This window comes from Hippocampus zosterae, chromosome 4 (assembly GCF_025434085.1).
Source record: "Hippocampus zosterae strain Florida chromosome 4, ASM2543408v3, whole genome shotgun sequence".
Lineage (NCBI taxonomy): Eukaryota > Metazoa > Chordata > Actinopteri > Syngnathiformes > Syngnathidae > Hippocampus > Hippocampus zosterae.
The window spans coordinates 22,787,087-22,809,829 of NC_067454.1; positions in this window are offsets into that span (position 1 = coordinate 22,787,087).

Genomic DNA, 22,743 nt, shown 5'->3' on the forward strand with positions numbered 1-22,743 from the left:
TTACACCTGCGCTGCAAGAAGGAGAGTTACCGACGCTCGTTCCTACCGACTGCTGTCAGGCTACTCAATAAAAATAACAACAATAATAATAATAATTAAATGATGTGATTTAAGATATCCTTTATTTGTTCCACAATGGGGAAATTTACAACCTCCAGCAGAAAGAATGTGATGTGTGTGATGTGAAAAACAATTGTAAATAGCACTGCGATTTATCCATTTTGTATTTATATTGCACTTAATTGAACGGTGATTGTTTGTTTTTTCTTCTTTCTACCCACATTCTTGCTGCTGGAGGCTGTAAATTTCCCCAGTGTGGGACAAATAAAGGATATCTTATCTTATCAGGGGTGTCGAACTCATTTCTTATTGTGGGCCGCATACGGCCTCGGTAGATGTCAAGTGGGCCAGACCATTAAAATTCTACCATACTCTGCTATAAATAACCAAAATATAATGTCTTTCCTTTGTTTTGATATAGCGAAGCACAAGAATATGAGGAAAATGTTGAAATGTACCTACATTTCATTTACCTAACATTTCATAAAACACCTTAGATTTTCTTAGACAAATGTGCAATTTACTTTTATAATTCACATATATGCATTGCAACTGATCCCACTGATTGTACAAAGGCACAAAACTTGAACAAGTAATGAGTATATAAAAATATATTCATGCATTTTAATATTAAACGAGATTTATAAAGAAAGGATTTTTTAAAAAACCTTTTCCACATGTGCACATGAAATCTGAATGTACCCCCCGCCTACACTTTACAAGAGAAGACAGTGTCCCCCCTATCAGATAATACATGAATTGCATTTTATTCAAAATATTCATTCTGTCGTTTATGCATTTGTTTTCATTTTTAAATTATCACAGGGGCCTGATCAAACACCCTCGGGGCCCGGTTCCGGCCCGCGGGCCGTATGTTTCACACCCTGGTCTACATTTAACCCTGGAGAACCCACAGGGTGAAATTTGGCCCCTATAAATTTTGCTACTCAAATGCTGCCCTTGAATCCCAAAAGGTCAGATTTGGCCCTAATCCTAAATTAGGATTAAAGCATAGAATATTTGAAAAAAACATATTTTGGTGTTCAGTGAACATATAGCAGTCATTTAATGTACAATTCATCATTTTTCAAAGAAGAAAAAGGTTTTTGGGTTCTCCGGGGTTAATGTCATCTGAAGAGCGACAAGAAATCTGTAAATGTGGATTTTGGGTTCTCAACCTGTTTCAACGTACATCTAATAATCCCTAGCTGCTTTTGAATGATCATTTTGCTGAATGATAACACACCATTGTTTTCTACTTGTTACAAACCGAGGATGGATATTTGATTTCAGTGATGGAACTGTGTTCGTGCGAATGTGTGTGTGTGTTCGTGTGTGTGTGTGTGTGTGTGTGAGTGTGTGTGTGTGCACGTGTTTGTGTGTAGTGGGCGGCTGAGAGAGTGAGAGAGCGAATCATTGGTTGCTTGGCAGCAGTGATGCTGGCTTCATTAACCTCCTAATGACAGGCTGATGGAGGTGCGTTGAGAGGCGCTCTTGTCTCGCCCTCTTTTTCTCATCCTTTATCTTCAAGACACATCTCCTCCTGATTGCCATCTCTCAGTGTCATACCAATAACAAATAAAATTCCAAAAATCCAACCATCCATTTGTTGTTCCGCTTATTCTTTGTAAGAGTCTACCCCAGCTGGCAAGATGCAGCACACTTGATAGAAAACCAGTCAATCACAATAACTGGCAGGACATGCATGAAAGAGTTTGGTGTGAATAAACTTGACTGGCATGCACAGAGTCCTGAGCTCAATTTAAGAATTGGATTCAAAAGTGAGAGCCAGGCATCCTCGTCAAACATCAGTATCCATCCAACCATTTTCTAATCCGTTTATCCTCACAAGAGTTGTGGCCATGCTGGAGCCTATCCCAGCTGTCTTGGGGCAGTAGGTGCGGTACACCCTGAGCTGGTTGCCAGACAATCACAGCCAACATCAGTATGCTGATTCTGATTATGTTTCTGATGAGACCTCACAAATGTGCTTTAGGACAAATGATGAAAGATTCCCATAAACACACAACTAAACCTTGTGAAAAGCCTTGCCAGAAGAGTTGAGTTGGTATAGCTGCAAAAGGTGGACGGATGTCAATAAAATCACAATGGATTAAAAATCTCACTGTGCAGTCACTTCCCTTGTGTCTTTGAATGTGGGTTTATGTGTATGTAGGTGTGGATAATGTGTAATTGTCCTTACAAGAGGAAATGTTAGTTTTATTGTACAGTGATCCCTCGCTACTTCGCGGCTCGTTTATCGCGGATTCAGTGCATCGTGGATTTTTTCAAACATATTTAAAAAAAAATATATATATATATATATATATATATATATATATATATATATATATATATATATATATATATATATATATATATCCAGCGGCTGGATAGCTCAGTTGGTAAGGCATCGGTTTGGCATACGGGAGACGGTGGTTCGAATCCCGCTTGGGGCAAAAATGAGCACATAACACCATCCAGTGTGGGTCCTTGGGCAAGATCCTTCACGCTAATGCCTACCTCATACAATGATGAGAGACAATAAAACGAATGACATGCCGGCTCAGACGTCGCCCGGCCAAACAAGGTCTGCGTCAGGTGCTGGGGAACCAGAGCACCTTGCTGAAAAATGGGCTACTGGAACAAAGCGGAGATGGGCGAGATACGATAACATGGCTCTGTTGGAATGCTACTACTCAAGCAACCCTAGTCAGAGGGGTTACATGCAGAGAATGTGGGCTAAATGGTTACTTCGAAACCCACAGTCACGGTTGACCGCGAAACAACTAGTAGCTCAGTGTTCCAACATCCACAAACGGCAACTGCTGTCACAACTTGAGATTGATGAGGTACAACGCAGGTTCCATGGTGAAGGGCCCCAGGCTGCCAGATCAGAGGAGGAGGTCATACAAGAGATTGGGAGGCAACCCCCAATGAATGCAGATGATGAGATTGGGTGGCCAGCCCCAATGAATGAAATGCTGAGCGAGGCAGCAACTGACCTGAAAGCTAAGATCATGGCGAGAATGAAAGCGGGGCAACCTAGAAACCGATTACAACGGCTATGTGAAGTACCATCTGAAAGTCTCATGGAAAGTGTGAATGCAGCACTGAGGGCGATCCCTACCGTAACGATCACAGAAACCAATGAGCTGATATACGCTTCAGCATCAGTGATCCTGGAGACTCTGGGCTATAAGAGCAACCATGGAAGCCATGAGATGCGTTACCCACCATGGAAAAGACGGTTGGAGGCTAAGATCAAGGCGGCCCGGAAAGATGTGAGTCAATTAACGGAGGCCCAGAGAGGTGTGATGAAAAGGCAGATACCCGAGAGGTACATGCAGATGACCATACCTGAAGCACTCGAAACTGCCAAACAAAGGCTCCAAGCCTTGTCCAGTCGCCTAAAGCGGTACACGAAAGAGAATGAGGCCAGACGAATAAACAGGCTGTTCGCAACACAACCTCGCCATTACCATCTTGTCAGTCCAGTACCTTTCATTTCCAGGATTTTTATGAGGATTTTTTTATATATATATATATATATATATATATATATATATATATATATATATATATATATATATATATATATAATCCTCATCTCACCCCTCGGGTGGTGTCCGTCCCTCATTCAGCTCGGGTCCTCTACCAGAGGCCAGGAAGCTTGAGGGTTCTGCGCAGTATCCTTGCTGTTCCCAGGACTGCACATTTCTGGACTGAGATGTCCGATGTTGTTCCCGGGATCTGTTGCAACCACTCATGTAGTTTGGGGGTCACTGCCCCGAGTGCTCCGACCACCACAGGCACGACTGTCACCTTTACCTTCCAGGCTCTCTCCAGCTCCTCTCTGAGCCCTTGGTATTTCTCGAGTTTCTCATGTTCCTTCTTCCTGATGTTTCCATCACTTGGGACCGCTACATCCACTACAACGGCTTTCCTCTGCCCTTTATCTATGATCACGATATCTGGTTGGTTCGCCATTACCATCTTGTCAGTCCGGATCTGGAAGTCCCACAGGATCTTCGCTCTGTCATTCTCCACCACCTTCGGAGGTGTTTCCCATTTTGACCTTGGGGTTTCCAGTCCATACTCCGCACAGATGTTTCGGTAGACTATGCCAGCCACCTGGTTATGGCGTTCCATGTAGGCTTTCCCTGCCAGCATCTTACACCCTGCAGTTATGTGTTGGATCGTCTCAGGTGCCTCTTTGCACAACCTACACCTTGGGTCTTGTCTGGTGTGGTATATCTGGGCCTCGATGGCTCTGGTGCTCAAGGCCTGCTCCTGAGCAGCCAGGATGAGTGCCTCTGTGCTGTCCTTCAGGCCAGCCCTCTCTAGCCACTGATAGGACTTCTTGAGATCAGCCACTTCAGTTATGGTCCGGTGGTACATCCCGTGTAGGGGCTTGTCCTCCCATGATGGTCCCTCTTCCAGCGCCTCATCCTCTGTTCCCCATTGTCTGAGACATTCTCTGAGTACGTCATCCGTTGGAGCCTTCTCCTTGATGTATTCATGGAGCTTGGATGTTTCATCCTGGACAGTGGCTCTCACACTCACTAGTCCCCGGCCTCCATCCTTTCGGCTTGCGTACAGTCTCAGGGTGCTGGATTTGGGATGGAACCCTCCATGCATGGTTAGGAGCTTTCGGGTCTTAACGTCCGTGGTCTGAATCTCTTCCTTTGGCCACCTTATTATTCCTGCAGGGTATCTGATCACTGGCAGGGCATAGCTGTTTATTGCCCGGGTCTTATTCTTGCCATTGAGCTGGCTTCTTAGGACTTGCCTCACTCGCTGGAGGTATTTGGCCGTAGCCGCTTTCCTTGTTGCCAGTTCGAGGTTGCCATTGGCTTGTGGTATACCAAGGTACTGTAGCTGTCCTCAATGTCTGCTATTGTTCCTTCAGGGAGTGAGACCCCTTCAGTGCGGACTACCCTTCCTCTCTTAGTCACCATCCGACTACATTTCTCAAGCCCGAATGACATCCCGATGTCGCTGCTGTAGATCCTGGTTGTGTGAATCAGGGAATCTATGTCCCTTTCGCTCTTAGCATACAGCTTTATGTCATCCATGTAGAGGAGGTGACTGATTGTAGCTCCATTTCTGAGGCGGTATCCATTATATATATATAATATATACACTAGCTGGTTCCGGGCGGCTCATCAGCTAGTTCCTGCGGAAGGCTGGTAAGGTGGGCCTTCGGCCCACAAAAGTGTTGTTGCTTTGTTCAACTTTTTCTTCATCTTCATTGCTTATCGCGAAAATAAAGAGATGTTTAGCTCTACTAAATAACTAACAATTTCATTGCAATGCTTGTGGGTAGACAACATTTTTTCGCTAAGATGCCCGCGCGATCGTAGTGAGCCACTGCCTGAGCGGCGCAGTGGCGGCGCGCAGCGGCGCGGTGAAGTAGGTACGTTTTGAAAAGGGACAGACGGAAGGACAGACCGCGTGCGGGACGACGCGCAATATATATATAGATATATATTTTTTTTAACTGTTTATGTTAATTGTACGCTACTTCACGGATTTTCATTTATCGCGGGTGGTTTTGGTCCCCATTAACCGCGATAAATGAGGGATACTGTATTGTGAATAAAAAAATAAAAATTACAATTGAAAAAAAAATAATCTTTTATTTTTCGATTTACTCATAATGGGAATCAATGCAGGTCAATACTTTTCTCAACTCAACTGAACTGTCTTTATAGAGCACCTTTGTCAATATAGTGTACATAGCTAAAGTCATTTTAGACTCCAGTTTCTTTGAATCAAGTTGTTTGAGGTCATTCGTTACATCAATTTGGTGGTTCAGATTGTGTGTCAAAAACATTAGCTAATATTAGCTTGCTGGGTTGTTCGTCGTCTTGCTAAGTTATGTCTCGTTGCTAGCCGAGTGGTGTGCATACTTGGTGTATACTTTCTCTTTGTATTGGCAGGTGAACATTGAGCACCCATGAGAATCTGTTCATTGATGTATTAAAAAGAATTCTCCCACTACAGACTTACATAAATAGTAGTTTCTACATCAGGAAAGACAGATTGGCCAACATATTAAGAAAGTGTTTCAGGCGCATGCTTGAAATTAGTTGGCTGAGAATTATTGTGTGGAAATTCAAATGCTGTACCGGGGATTAAGTCTGATCACTGTTACAATGAAATTAATCAATAAATAAATCCATAAATAAAGCTCATTTCTGAGGCGGGGCAAACATGAGTTAATAGACAACAGAATGAATTGATCAGAGAAGAGCGGTGGCGAAATAAAAGCTTCCAGTGTCGTCAGATGCTGGGTTTTTAATTACTCTGTGTTTTTGGTTATTTAAAAGTGAGTTTAAAGCTGAATGAAGCAAACTATAACCTCTCCCGCACGTCATTCCTAATGTTATAGGGATGGACTTCCGCCACCAAAGATAAATACGTCACAGCAAATAAACAAATCTGATTGCTTGGTTTGTTTAAAATGGGGGGCCGAACCCCGGTGGAGGGCGGGCTGTCCATTCCAGACCCGCTTTCTTTCATGCAGAAAGAAGGTGTGTCTGGCTTGCCAAGCGAGAAAATTCCCACCTCAGTAACCTTTCCAGAAAAATGTACCTCAATAGGGCAGGGAAAGGACAATGAGCGGGAAAACAAATGCTATTTCTGAAAACCCATCTGGCGAACCTTACTAGGACTATAGTCCAAAGTCATTAATTATAATGGAGAGATGAGGCTCAGGAAAACCAAGAAATCCATCTATGTAATTGTATTCTCCTAATAGGGTAGTTCCGGAAGCTAATAATGGTTGGCTCAGTTACATTGGTGATGATACCACTCTAAATGGGCTTACTATTTTCTTCCGTAGGTGCAACGTTCAACAAACCACAATCAGATGCGGGCTAATTAAAGCCGTCACCAGATAACTTGATCCTGACTTACAATCATTTCAGGATGACTGTTGTGTGAACTCTTTTCTCCTTGTAAGTGTGTGCCTTTGAAAATAATCTGCATTGTAACCACAATGCCAGAGGCACTATCTGTCCGGTGCTGCTTGTAATGATATTTTCAAGCCTTCTGAATGTACTCTATTTATTTCAATGCACTTTGTTCTCAATGTACAAACACAATGGATTGTGCTTGTAACAACTCACCCACACTCTCTGTGTGATATCCAATTCTTCCCTCTTCTGCTCTTCTTATTTTACCATGCCTTTCCTCATTCCATTAGTAAGGGATTTTCAAGATTCCTGGAAGCAGAAGCCCATTTTCTTTATTTTCCCTCAGTGGCTTCATCAACAGGATTCATTGGAACAGCCTGGAGCTAATATTTTTAATTCGATTCCAGCGAGGCGCCGTCAAGCACCCATACAAGCTGAAATAGGGAGGGGTGTTATGTATGTGCACGCCTCCATGCAGGACCATCTTTAACCTCAGGGTTCACATCGGGTAGCCCATGATAAGAGCAATCAATTATCAGACCATATCCTGTTAAAACCCACCAATTACAACCACGGGTACATAACCACACATACAATCCTCATACAACCACAGCGATTCAGAACCCCCCCCCCCCCCCCCACCACCACCACATTCATCATTGCTTCCACCAAGGAGGTTATGTTTTCATTAGTGTGGGTTTATTTGTTTGTTGTGTATAATTACCTGTTTGCAGTTGTTGATACGAGTACTAATAGGGACTTTCCGCTCACCCCTCTTTACAAAGAGGGAGAGCACACCCCTGGAGCTGGGAAGATCAATTTGGAGAGAAGAGTCCATTACCAAGTCAAACTTCAAATTGGGATGGAGAACTGTGACATCGATAGACCCGTTCATTGTGTGCCCTCGTGCATTCTAACATTTTTTAGCGTCAGGTATATCTATCCATCCACTCATTCATTTTCTAATCCGCTTTATCCTCACAAGGGTCGTGGGCGTGCTAGAGTCTCTCCCGGGGCGTCTTCGGGCAGTAGGCCGAGGACACCTTGAGCTAGTTGCCAGCCAATTTCTAATGGTTGAATAGACAAACAACCATTCATGCTCACAATCACACCTGGGGAGAATTTAGAGTGTTCCATTAACCTATCATGCATAGTTTGGGAATGTTGGAGGAAAACAGAGTACCCGGGGAAAACCCACGCCGGCACGGGGGGTATGATAAAGCACAGAAGAAAAAAGCTGGTTTGAAGGGCAAAAAAGAAGACAGTAGAGAAATTGTATTCAAGCGCAATGATTGAGAGTTAGTTTCTTAGCTTGCACATAAATGTAAGCAAGCCACTCAGGCAGGCAGGCAGGCAGGCAGGCAGGCAGGCAGGCAGTCAGCTAGCCAAACAGAAAAGGAGCATCTCTGACATTGGGCGTGACACTATGTTGTGACACACAAACATACACGCTTCACACACGCATTCAAAGTCACATACACACGCCCTACAGAACAAACACACTCTCTGTCGGCCCAGATGACTATCATTACCCAGCTAAATACATCTGGCTTTGGGAGCAGAACACACTCCCATGGCTACGCTCTGTGATGATGAGATTCCCCCCGCCCCCCAAACCTTTTTCATGCTCTACCTCCTACTTATTACTCCCCCACCTTGTATGCATGCACACACAAAAACATGGCACAGACCGAGGCAGAAATAAAGGTGGGCAGCTCTACATAGTGTTCCCCCTCAATGGAGGCTCATGATTTCAACAGAAGCAAAAACAATATTCACTGCTGAACACACTCATCAAAATGTGCTTTCTTTTTCTACCTTTATATTTGGCATTCTCTTCGATAGCCTGTTTCTCAGAGGGTCTACTTCACAGATTAGTGCCCCATACATCATCACATATCGAGTCAAAAATTGCTGCAAGCATTGAGACAGCTGTGTGCAACTCCTAATGGCACAATGAAATGACACCCGGTATTCAGGGACAAGCTTTTAATGATGATGATTATTATTATCATTATTATTATAATACTATTCAGACCATGTATTATTATTGCACCATGTAGACCTCGACAAGGATGGAATTCTAGCATTGCAAGTGTTTATAGTGTAGCATGTGAAGGGGATTAAAAACACAACATGGATATATAGAATGGACACTTGTGATAGAGCACTACTTCTCATAACCTGCTGCTCAAAACTAAAGGCATAAAAACATGTGATGGAGGAAAATCGCACGCCCCTGCCACCACTGCAACCAACAGTTTGGAATGTCTGTATTGCATGACTCAAGAGCTTACAAATGTATACACCAGATTTGGGAGTGAAGTGTAGAAAAAAATGCACTTCATCGGAAAGAAGGGATGAGACAAGAGTTGTGATTTACTGGAAATCAGAGTGTCATGAGAGCAACGAACAAGCTGTCCCTCAAGAATCAGTGCGTAGCTTTAAATGGGGCAATTTATTTACCGGTAAATTGCGCCTTTGAGTTGATGTCCCTCACTTGTGTGTGTCCCTCTTTCTGCCCACATTGAGTAAATAACCTCCTAATCATGGTTTTCATGAAAATAAGAGAGCAGAGTAACAGGTGGTTTGCAAGCAGTGGACAAACGTTCAAACCTATAAATCATTTTATGAGTGTGAATGTGTCATATTGGTGGACCACGTGCTGGTGCCGCGAAAGACACTGGCATGGTGAAAAAGAGAAAGTGTGGATGGGGGCTCAGAGAGAAATGATGCAGGTGAGGAAGGGTTGGATCGTGAATAATTCATGACAGCAGCCCTCTTCAGATAGATTCATTATAGGGGCTGGCCAGGAAATATAAGAACTGTCAAGAAAAAACATTGGCGACACAGTGGGTAATTGCATAATAGCAAGTGAACTGTATGTGTGTGTGTGTGTGTGTTACATCAGCTGCTGCCCTGATCAGTAGAGGAGAGGTGACCCCGCCACGGTAATGATGTGCTGAGGATTATAGTTTGATGGAACTGAGCCACAAGGGTTGTTTCCTGCCCACTCAAACGGCTGCTTGTTGCTGCTGGGATTGTACAAGGCCCACATGATGCGCACACACACGCACACACACTTCTTGGTCTTTTGCTCATGCTGTTGTTCTTCTGGTGAACCATGTTTCAAGACATGCAAATCAGTGCTTGAGAATTACCGATAATGTTAGAATGAAGAGAAGCTATGTGTGTAAATGGAATGTTTTTGACTTTAGACGCAGAGCATCTGACTTATGTCTGCGAAGCTTTGTGGGCCAACAGACGCAGCTGCCTCGCTGCCTTCTACAATACGCGCATTTGAAATTGCTCAGTTATCGTTGCACTTCCATTAGCCTACAAAAGTGCCAGGAAGCTTCTGCGAATGAACATTTCACCTCCTCTTCAATTACAAAGGTGTTAATTGCGCTCGAGCACAGAGAAGTAATCCTCACGTCTCTCTCCATAGTAAACACGTCTAATTAATTAGAAAAAATTGATAGTGTCATTGAGGATAATTGTTTGTAACGCACTGAGAAAATGAGAATGAGGCAGTCAATCAGATAAGATCAGAACAGAGATGTTCACTGACAGGTTCAATGCAAAAACCATGTGTGAATACTTTCTGTCCAATTTCACCTCCAAATGCTCACATAAATCAAATGTTCAGCCATTCACACACACACACACACATACGCACACACAAAGAGGTCCCATTCATATTCATTCAGTTATTCAAATAATAGTTTTCTCAAAGCTAACCCCCTCTCTATCTCAGTAAACGTGTGGCTTTCATCTTGAAGCGAATGTGTCCTACTTGTGTTGTAACTGCTTTCCTATTCTCACTGTTTACTTAGAAAAGTTGTTGACACAGGGACTTGTGATTTTGGCATGAAATGGCTTGCATCCGTGTAACAGACTGTGTGTGGTAATTCTGGGTCTTCAGTGGCTCACGTGGCTAATTTCCGTGTAGCGTGCATGTTCCCACTTAGTTGCGATGTAAATTTATAACACTGGTCATTTTTATCTGAGATGGCTTTTGTGTCCTGAAGCAATTTTTTAGTCTGATTCCAAGAATGCCTTAACTTTTTTCCTAGCACGTTTTTGGCTTTTTTCTTTTCTTTTTTTTTTTTTTTTTTTTGATAGTTTGACCGATAAAAGCTTGGGCAATTCGGATTTCATAATACCTTGTAATTTATAACTATGATGTTTCCACAAAAAAAAAATCCATCCATCCATCATTTGAACCACTTTGACCTCACAGGGGTCACGGGGGTTCTGGAGCCTATCCCAGCTGTCTTCAGGCAGTAGGCGGGGTACACCCTGAGCTGCTTGCCAGTCAATGGCAGGGCACACATCGACAAACAACCATCTTCACTCACATTCACACCCAAGGACAATTTAGAGTGTTTAATTAACCTATCATGCATATTTTTGGAATGTGATAGGAAACCTTCATTACCCGGAGAAAACCCACACAGGCACGGGGGGAACATGCACACTCTACACAGGAAGGTCGAGGCCCAGAATGGATGACCTCTGCACTATGAGTCAGACGTGCTTACCACCGTGCCGCTGAGCCAAAACCTAATTCTTAACACTGCCAGACCCAAATTATTTATTATTATTATTGTTCTAGGCGGCGCGGGGGTCCAGTGGTTAGCCTATCGACCTTTAAATGCAGAGGTATCGGGTTCAATTCCAGCTCCGGTCTCTCAGTGTGGAGTTTGCATGTTCTCTGCGGGCCTGCCTGGGTTTTCTCCAGGTACTCTGGTTACCTCCCAAATTCCCAAAACATGCATGGCAGGCTAATTGAACACACCAAATTGTCGCTCGGTGTGAGTGTGGGTGTGGATGGTTGTTCGTCTCTGTGTGCCCTATATATATATAAAGTCCCTTCAATATGTGTTGTGCGATGAATCTGAATGCCAAATAAAGCAGAATATGGTAGCTTGAAATCCAAGTATGGAAGCCAACCATGATCTGGAAAAAAGAAAGCCAGTATCTTGTATCCACAATGTGTGTGAGTAAAATGCGATATTGAATGCAGAAGGCCTGGTGAGTCGCAGTGAAGAGAACTTCCACTCATGATTGGGTTCATACCAAGGAGACAAATATATGAAGCCCTTAAGCCCTTGTAATCAGTAAAGAAACAGAAAAGGCCTGCTTGTTTTTTCCCTTCTTAAACCTTGGTGGAGTTTGGGTTCCATTTCAAGTCTTTCAGAATGTCTTCTGCCAAGTGGCAGAAGACATCAAAGTGTATTGCTGTTAGCCTTCTTGCCGACTCATGTCAACGTCGCAGGGATTAGCATTAGCATAATTGAGGTTTATGGACAGACGCTTAATGCAAGACTTCGATGGATCACAATTCTGGAATGGTAATGCGTGTTGTGTAATGTGGATTTTGAACGCATTCCACTCAGGACTATAAACACCTCCCCACCAAAACCTTTTATACTGAGTCGAGTCTGTGTATACTCAGATGGAGCTATGCCACATTGACACTCTAACATTGGATTTTTGTCCCATACCTGTTAAGGAAATACAATTAAAGCTAATGATGACACAATTGTCACGTAATGCACTACTCTTTAGGTGTCATCTCATCATCTCTTGATGAAACTTCATGACTTTTTTTTTTTATTAATAGCAAAAGAACGTTGACTATATAATGATACATTAGATCAGTATATCTCATGTGATGGGTCGCGGCCCACAAGTGGATCGCGTATCCATTTTGAGGTGGTTGCAACCAATTTTTCACGTTCCATTTTTTTTTATATTCCGGTCCAGCAAAGAAGTATGCAAGTCTCTGGTATCGAACATATTAGGTAAGCGACAGGAAGTGTTTCTGCCTCATGCTTTTCCCGCAAGTTTATTCTGTAAACAAATACAGTACAGTGCAACTCTGTTATTTGTACCACACATTTAATGTACAAGTTACTTCAAAGCGCTTGACATTAAACATTCCAACCATTACGGAAAGAGAAACAAAATATTAAGACATTGCAAAATGCAGAGTAAAATCATTTAAACTAATTTGATAAATATGATTAAAACCAAACACCAGTTTAGATCAAATAAAAGCGATCAATTAAATGGACCTGTCATTTTTGGGTCAGAAAATACATAACATTCTTAAAAATAACTGTACATGAAAAAACAGCTTGGCAGATTTGCGGACAATTCAGAGTAGTCTCTCTCTCTTCCCGAGCACTTTCTCCCACCCATGTATATTGGACTTTTGATGACGTATTGGTCAGATCTATTCGGAAGCATTGTTTTATGGACTTTGGTATGAATGGCAAATGTTGCACTTGTGCCAAGGCAGCTATCAGTCTTTTCGACTCTCTTTGGCTCGATGTGGTACAGCTAGTGAAGGGTAATTGCGTGTTTAAAGTTCTAGATGAACTAATTAGCGGATGCATGGAAAGCACACCTCATTAGTGGCTTGGAAAGGGACTTGTGCTGTTATGGCTCTGAGGGCTCTCCTCCACATCTTTTCTCAGCACAGAGAAAAGGCTGCTTCATAAAACTTCATTAAACGTGTCTCAGAGAGGATGAATGTCAAAAGTAATGAGAAATAGATAAAGAGCTGATAGGCAACAGATCATTTTAAGCAACTCTATTGTATACAAGATGTGTACACATCCCCAAAATCCCAGTGGTAATCCGAGCAACATTCCGTCTGCCAATAATGACCGGGCAGAAGACCAGAAGTCAGACCAAAGAGGGAAAAAAATGGTCTCCTCACGATTAGTTTACACACAATAATGTTGAGTATCAATTTCTTAAACAATACATAAAGCAACCACAAAACACGCAATGAAAATAAATATTGCCTGCCAAATCTCAAAGTGGCTTATGGCCTACAATAACTTCCAGCCAGCTAACGAACACAAGTTGAGGACAGTTTTGCTTTTCAAACGCTCCTATACATGTTTTAAATTGCATTTTAGATATTGTCAGTGACAGTGTGAATAGTGGTCTACCCCTACGTACCTTATGATTGTCTGGCAACCACACACCACAGAAGAGGGTGTTGTTCACAGTCCCGTGAAAATTCGAATAATTTTTAAAAATCACCAAGTATACAAAATGAGGTTGCGGAATCAAGCTTTTCTCTCGATTGTCAAAAGCTGTGGGTGTGTCTTCTGAAGGCGCTGGAACCACGCCTCTTTCAACTGTCAACTATCAATCTACTTCACTACTTCAGCGACCTGCAAAAATCTATGCTATTTTGTCGAGCCTCTTTCATATGACGACCCACAACAGCATATTTGAGCCACAGAAGTATATCTGCTTCAACTGTCTGGTGGCTGGAATGCATCACACCGGGTCATTTTCGGGCATAGGATGTTCCCACCCCGTGACAATCAGGTGCTCTAAAATGGCCAAGCCAACACAACACTGACTGTCCACACACTGGCTGTCACACAGGATTTTTTTTAATCCCTTGAGATTCTGCTTTGTGATGTGTACACACTCAGCGCAGACAACAAGGCACTCTAAAACCAGTCTGAAGCCCCAGGCCACACGCTATCTGGAAAATCAAACTTTTTGAAAATCCATCCATCCATCCATTATCCAAACTGCTTACCATGCGGGTTGCGGGCATGCTGGAGCCTATACCATCAGTCTTCAGGCAGTCGTCGGGATAGACCCTGAACTGGTTGCCAGCCAATCGCAGGGCACAGGTGGACACACTCACAATCACATCTTGGGACAATTTAGAGTGTTTCATTAACCTACCGTACATGTTTTTGGAATGTTGGATGAAACTGCAGTACCTGGAAAAAACCCACAGGCATAGTGAGAACATGCAAACTCTACACAAGAAGCCCGGGCCGTGGAATCAAACCCACAACCTTTGCACTGTGAGGCCGATGCGCTAACCAGTCCATTCTGTCTTTCTCTGCGTTATGTTACGTATGGATAATGTAAAAAGAAAAATAGCCAAAACCATGTGCGAAATAATGAAGAGTATAATGTGTATAAAGATCTCTTATTATTACCATATATGAACTACTGCGTGGAAATATGGGGAAATGTCTGTAAACTCACTCCCTATTATAAAACTACAAAAAAAAGCAATTCGAATTATTAATAGATCAAAATATACCGAAGCCACAAATCTACTATTTATCAAATTAAATACAATTAAATTTTATGACCTGGTTGACTTTAAAATCGCCCAATTAATGTACAGAGCACACAATAACCTGCTCTGCCAAAACATTCTGAAGTTTTTCGCAATTCAAGAAAGCTGCCATCATTGAAGAGGTACCAACTTATTCATCCATCCATCCATCCATCCATTTTCCGAACCGCTTGATCCTCACTAGGGTCGCGGGGGGTGCTGGAGCCTATCCCAGCCGTCTTCGGGCAGTAGGCGGGGGACACCCTGAATCGGTTGCCAGCCAATCACAGGGCACACAGAGACGAAAGACCATCCACGCTCACACTCACACCTAGGGACAATTTAGAGTGTTCAATCAGCCTGCCACGCATATTTTTGGAATGTGGGAGGAAACCGGAGCACCCGGAGAAAACCCACGCAGGCCCGGGGAGAACATGCAAACTCCACACAGGGAGGCCGGAGCTGGAATCGAACCCGGTACCTCTGCACTGTGAAGCCGACGTGCTAACCACTGGACTACCGGGCCGCCCCCAACTTACCGGTACTCAAAAAACTCAAAACAAGAACAAACACCAGGCAAAGAAGTGTATCTGTCAAAGATGTTAATCTGTGGAATAATTTCGAAACGGACCTGAAAATGAGTAAATCGCATGCTGAGTTCAAAAACAAATTCAAAAAATAGTAAAAACAACCTACCGTACATTAATCTGAGTTAAGGTGGTAAATTCTATACATGAATGAAATATAATAGTAAATCAGAACTAAGTTGATAAATAGAGAAAGGTCCTGCAATATCTATTATGAATACAAGAGAAAATTGACACAAGAGTGCCAGGGTGTGGATGAATAAAATCCCGATACAAACCAAAGGTTGTAAAAATATCACGGTTAAGCGTAAAGCATGAACATTAATGGAGACTTCTTTCTTCTTACTTTCTTTCTTTTCTGATTGATATGAAAATGATCTATTGATACATAAACACATAACACGGGGCAGGACTAGATACGTTTTTGACTTCTTCCTACTCCCTTGAACACAATTGTGTTGAATGATGACTGACTTCTCTTTCCTTTCTACCGTTTTACTTACCTTACCTTACCTTACGTATGTGCTGGTACGTAGCTGACAGAGGTTCGCTAAAGATGCCATGCTGGTGGACTATGTGAAGGGAAGTTGCATTATCAGGATGTAGGCATAGCTCACTTGCTAACTTCACGTCTCGCTGCACCGGGTAATTGCGTATGTGAATGAAGGCACTCAATTTCTTCTGGAGGAGGGGAGATGCGCTGCATCCTCCAAAGTTGGTCACGTGGCATCATTTTCATCACTCCCCACCAAACTGAGGATAACTTAAAAAGTTTAATAAACCAGTTGAATGCTATCCCTTCATGTCTATGTAGGCTACTGCTTGGTTCTTCAGGTCTTCAGCAATTATTTTGTATAATGTACAGTATTTCGAAACAAATCTCTGTATTCACTTTGTAGGGTCTTTAAAACATTGCCTGTACGGTTTATATAGTGTCGTGACAATTGTAGATGGGAACAGTTGAATGCAATTGATTACTTTCACTGGAAAAAAAAGCATTTTAAAATCTAAACAAATTGAATGCAGACCAGAGTATATCCCTCGTATGGATGCTGCCCAATGCCAAAAGTTTACCTCAAAGGATTGTGGTCCACAGTAGCTAATAGATCATATGTCCTTATGTCACAATCCATCACACTCATGACTCCCCCGTGCCACTGTGGGAGGGCACCGTTAACCTGGATGGATGACTGCACTCACTGCCAGTCGGGGACTACAATATGAGCCTCTGCCTCCCACTTCCTCCTCCATCTTGATGCCCTTTAATGGCCACTTAATGTGGCTGACAAATTTACAAGGCATTTTAAAATGACCTCGTCAGCCAGTCAGCAGAGGGTAGGAAAGAGAGCGAGAGGACAAGGGAGAGACGAATGGGAGGGGTGCAGCTTGTGTTCAATCTCATTTTCTACTGCAGACCAAAGCGATAAACATGCTGGATTTATAACAGAGGTGTATTATAGCTGGTGTGTGTTGGTGTGTGCGCGTATGTGAAAGAGAGAGAGAGTGTGTCCAGTACAAATAATTCACCCTGAATACCTGTCAGCATGAGTCACGACACCGGATAATTCCTGTAGTTGAACACATCCAACTAATTGGTGGCTGCCTGCCACCCTTTTCATACTCTTTTACTGCCCTCCTTTTTTCTCTCTCTCTCTCTCTCTCTCTCTCTCTCTCTCTCTCTCTCTCTCTCACACACACAGTCTTTTTTCCATACTCCCAACTCCTTCCCCTACATTTATTTCCCACCTACCGTGCTCGCCTGCCCTTCATTCCGTCATATTTTTCATCCCAGCGTCTTTTTCAATGGCACATTTATGGATGGATGATTTAACACCGGCTATCAAACCTATCACTGTAATCACATCACTAATTGGGATTAATTAAACCAGCCTGATGACTGCCACTGAAAGCAAATCATCCCAAATTCTCTCTTGCTAAATGTCCTCCCCTGACTTTGCATTCAGTTTACTCACTCGAGTCCTCCGACAGCCAATCAAGTGAAAATCCTCTCCGCCGCTCTTGTCGGGTCATTAATTAAGCTCCCGAAGCGCCTAATGATTAAGATAACACAGCAATCTTGCGGTGAATAGCCTCTTTCCTCTCTGCTCTTCCTACAACATACCATTATAGGACCCTTGAGGTGTTACTCAATCTTGATGAAATACAGACAATTGACAAATCAGTTCCATTGACCTGGGGCTTATTAGCTTCCCGCATATTCATGAGTTATGTTTTTCAAGGGCGGGGTGCTTTCTAATCAAAGTCACAGAAAGTGATGAAGGGTACGTGGGGGCTCTATAGCAGCTTGGTGGCCCCCCCAGCCCAGCTACGCACGTCCCCCATCTCACCCGGTGTACCCCCTGTAAATAACATCATAGATCATTCATTGTATTGAGCTCACATTTGTGTGGATGCAGCTGGCGGGAACGTGTGCGCCTGTATGTTTGTGTGTGTTTAGATCATGTGAAGGCTGCTTCAAGGGGTCTTGGACGAATGGAGGTACCACATGGTCAGACCAGATGTTCCGTTTTCGTATGTGCATAGCTCATCAAAAACCAACAAGCGCCGCGCCGCCACTATTGGACCACTGCAATGCTCTAGGGCCAGCCAGCCCATCTGCTTCTTTCCTGTGCATTGTGGGTCCTGGCTACTTCCAATCTCTGTTTCGAATGAAAGGAGGGTTTGATTGGTGAATGAACAGCAATTAATGGACCTGGTCATCAACATTTCAGATGAACACAAAACTGACCTTACATCAGTGGCAGTCAATCACTTTTGTTACCAAACACGTCAATTTCGGAAAATATCAAAACGATCACACCGATATTTGAGATGTTATGGACATAACCACCTTCCTCTACATAGGTGTGCACTCTACATTGTAGTGTAGCTTAAAGGAACACTTGAAAGGGCTGAACATTGGCACTTATATCATGTCAAGAAAAATGATGTCTGTGCTAATAGAGCCTGTTAAATTGCTAGACATTTGGAGGATACATACACCTGTCTGTGGCCACATGTTAACTTTCATGCGATTTTATGAATGACAATCAAGACAGAAGATCTGGCCATTGTACATTTAAACCTGTAATTCTAATATTCATAAATGTTTCATTTGTCTTTCTTACATATTCATATCATCTATGATTTTAATGAGTAGATCTGCTACTGTTTGTTGAAATAAAGATGAATGGATTGCTTGTTTGTAAAAAATCAATTGAAAAGGACCTTGAAAAAAATAATCACATAGAAAATTCCATGCGGAATTTCTGGATTATTTTCCATCATCGTTCGTCCCGGAAAGTCGTATATTCCCCCCTGTGCTGTAGATGTCAGTAATGAGCTAAAATCAGCAATAAGTCCCATTGAAAGCAATTGCCCATCTCGTAGATCGCTACGCCGCTGAACAGTTAAAATAACATCCTCAGTCTCCACCAAAATGTAACGACATAACAGAACCGCAGCCTCTTGCCTTGAATACTAAAATGTATAAGCTTGAATCCACTTCATACTTTACACACGGCGATTTGTTTATTCTCACGTCTCACCTATGATATTCACAGCTTCTCTTGATGAAAAAAAACAGACTCGCTCCCGCAATCATCTTTCTCTCTCAAGCAGTGATAAACAACCGTCAAAATCTTTAAAGTGTGAGCCACTACCAGCAAGCATCTTTGAAGCGCAACTATGAATTATTAACACACTTCTAACCTCCTTGTAAACACAACTCCTGCTGAATCAAAACAGGAGATCTGAATCTGCCCAAAAAAGGAGGAGGGAATTAATAATTTATCGAACCTACACACGAGGAGTTTGAGGCCCAAGCAGTTTATTTATTTAGTTAGTGTGCACATGTTATCATTGACCCCAATTGTTAGCGGCACCACACATAAATGTAAACTTGTGCGGCAGCAAGGGGTTACACAGGGTATAAAGCACGGCGTAACCTCTCGGGATCAATAGAAAGAGGACACAAAGTCGCTGTGTTTCTAATGTGTGAACTCGTTTAATCTCAAAAGTTTCATTGCAGTCATTGAATTTCAAACTTGCCGGCCCAATCAATCCAAATAGAATGCAATTCGAGTCTTAAGAATAAATATACCTTTATAAAATAAGGAACTGTCAAATAAGAGAAATTGGCTTTGTCGCATTTACAGTATACTGCTACTTACTTTCGGAATAAAACTAAATTGCACAACTCTTTGCTGGTGTAATTCCCTCACACTACCACGTGCACATAACTATATACGTGCTCCTTAAAGGACAAGAATTGACAAACTGGTGATGGGTTTCCATTCAGGGTAATGTAATTAGACAAAGCATTGCTCTCAAAACAAGACACTCGCTGTTAACTGATCCCCAAATCACAGTCCTACAGCTTTTATACTAATACACAATGCTAACTTTGATCTACATCATTCTCTCAAGCCCGTTACTGCCCCAAGGAGTTTTAGCAAAAAAACGGGGTTCTTGCTTGTGTGATATTTTATCTTATTTCCAACATACGACATAGAGCAAATGTTTATTTGATATAATTGCTACGATAACTCATTCCATTTTAAGCATTGTCACATCTTTGATGGACAGCCTCTCTGTCAAACTAGCAACATTTGTTATCCATCTAGTTTGGTGACAAAAGCAAGATAAAAAAAGTTTTATGTGTATGTGTGTGTGTGTGTGTGTGTGTGTGTGTGTGCATGCGTGCGCGCGCGCGCGCGGTATTGCATGTTGACAGCCAGCCTGCATTCATTGTGTACAAAGATAGCATTTAGCGCGAACATTCACTCATCAATCCTTGCCAGCAGGATGTGGTCTGGGCTGCCTCAGCTGCCAGCACTGGTTGGCAGACAAATTTATTGGAGCTGTGTGTGTGTGTGTGTGTGTGTGTGTGTGTGTGTGTGTGTGTGTGTGTGCGTGTGTGTGTGTGTGTGTGTGTGTGTGTGTGGCTTCCACCTACAGCTCGAGCTCCCTCTGCTCAGTATTCATCTCTCTGATAGATGTGCGCCACGCTGGTTCAAAATCGTTTCGAGGTCAACGTCCTTGAGTGCTCTAATCATGAGACATTTTTCCACGTTGAGACCTCTGAGATTGGCTGACCTCCATGATTTAGAATTCCAAGCATTTTTTTTTTACTCCCATAGAAATCAATTTCTAGGTCAGACTGCCATGATTTATGCACTGTCCAGGCATGTTTTAAGTCACATTTTAGCACCCCATAGTCGTGTTGTAATAAGAAGCTGCATGCAGATGTCAGCAATGTTTCGTCCCTACAAAGCAGTCACTCAGAATTGCATGTCAAGATTTTGATTTCAGGAACCGTGGTCATATGTTGAATCTCGTTTATATTCAGCAGATTGATTATGAGCTGAATGATCTGCCTCAGCCCAAGACTAGAATCAGAAGAATATATACATTTTTACAATCATATTAGTGATCATATTGAAGCCAGAGTATTAAACCACCTTATTCACCATTTTGAATCGTAGCATCATTAAATCAATATTGGAAGTTTCAACTAGCTTTTGATGAGATTTTCATAAAGGCATAATGCATATACACTACTGAGGATGCACTCCCCTGTCACTTATGACACGTCACTAATGATGAAGCAGAGACTCAAAGGGAAACTAAACCCTGTGCTGTTAATCCTGGCCCAGTGGGTTTTTTCCATTCTAACAGATCCACTGTTTGAACAATGCTGGTGTCTTCTCCGTGTTTGCTTATTTAGGAACAAATATTTCCCTTCGCGCACTGCTGCTACTGCAAACATACTCTCACAGGAAGTGTTATTAATAGGATAATTAGGTAAATGGTAATGAGTAGGATTATGCCTAATTATGACAAGATTTGGTTTGGCATTTTGTCTTGTGAGCAGGAAGTGAAATGGTAAAGTCTACCTTGGAGTTCATCAAGATGATGTGTATGCAAGTGAATGCACAGGGTAAGCATCTGGGGGTCCACTTAGGGGGCTGCAGCAAAGCAGCCTATGTGCTATGGGTGAACATAGACATCAGTACATGAACACAAACTACAATGTGTGCTATGAAGAAGTTGTCCACTCATTTGCAGTAGGGTCCAGCTTCCCCATGACACTGAATACAATAGATGGAAGACGAAGTGATTTGATTCTAAAATGATGACTGCACTTAAATTGGTAAATCATTAGCCTCTGCAGTGGCGCGCAGTCAGCACGTACATTTGTCAAGGCCTAACAATCCGAATTTGGACCTCCACTAATAAACACCACAATAACCAGCCCTTTCATAATTGGCAAAACATATATATAATCGTACTCCAGTAAAAAAAAAAAAAAGCAGTGAAACAATTAAGTCCTCATTTTCCACATTGAGCCAGCGATGAATTTTCATCTTGAAGTCTGTCTTCCCCCCAAGTTGTTTGTACTCTCTGCGCAGCGTGTAACTCTCGTCAACACACACAATTGGCATAGCGCTGGCATGGTGCAAAAACCTTGCATCCCAAAACCATCGCTTTTCAGTAAATCCCCAAATTTGTCAACACTTTATACCAGTGGTTCTTAACCTGGGTTCGTGAATCGGCCTCAGGGGTTCGACGGAGCCTCTGCCATGGAGGTTAATACACACCCGACTCAACATGTTTAATTAGTTATGACGCGCCAGCTTGGCCATCACTGGCTGCAGATGATCACATTACATTGCTTGTTCAATCAGTGCTGCGGGAAATTTAGTTCGCTCAGTAGTCACCGTATTTTTTGCTATTTTACTTACAGTTATCCTGCCTTTGGCCTGTTAAAAAAGTGAGGGTAGCTGCCAGAGGGGGCTGTTGACGTAAGCTTCATGAGGAAGACAGTCGGGCATGGAGCACCAACTTTTCTGGCTGTGCAATGTGTTACGTGTAAGTGCCATATATTATCGTGTTTGTGGGCTAACTAGTTACGATTGTCATTGTAAAGCCTTCATTTTTGTTCAAGAGGAAATAAAGTGAAGCCCTTTTTTCTGGATCAGCTACGACGGCTTTGCGCTTTTGTTGTCATCGTTGCTGAACAGAAAGGCCCCGTCAATGAATGGCACTAGTC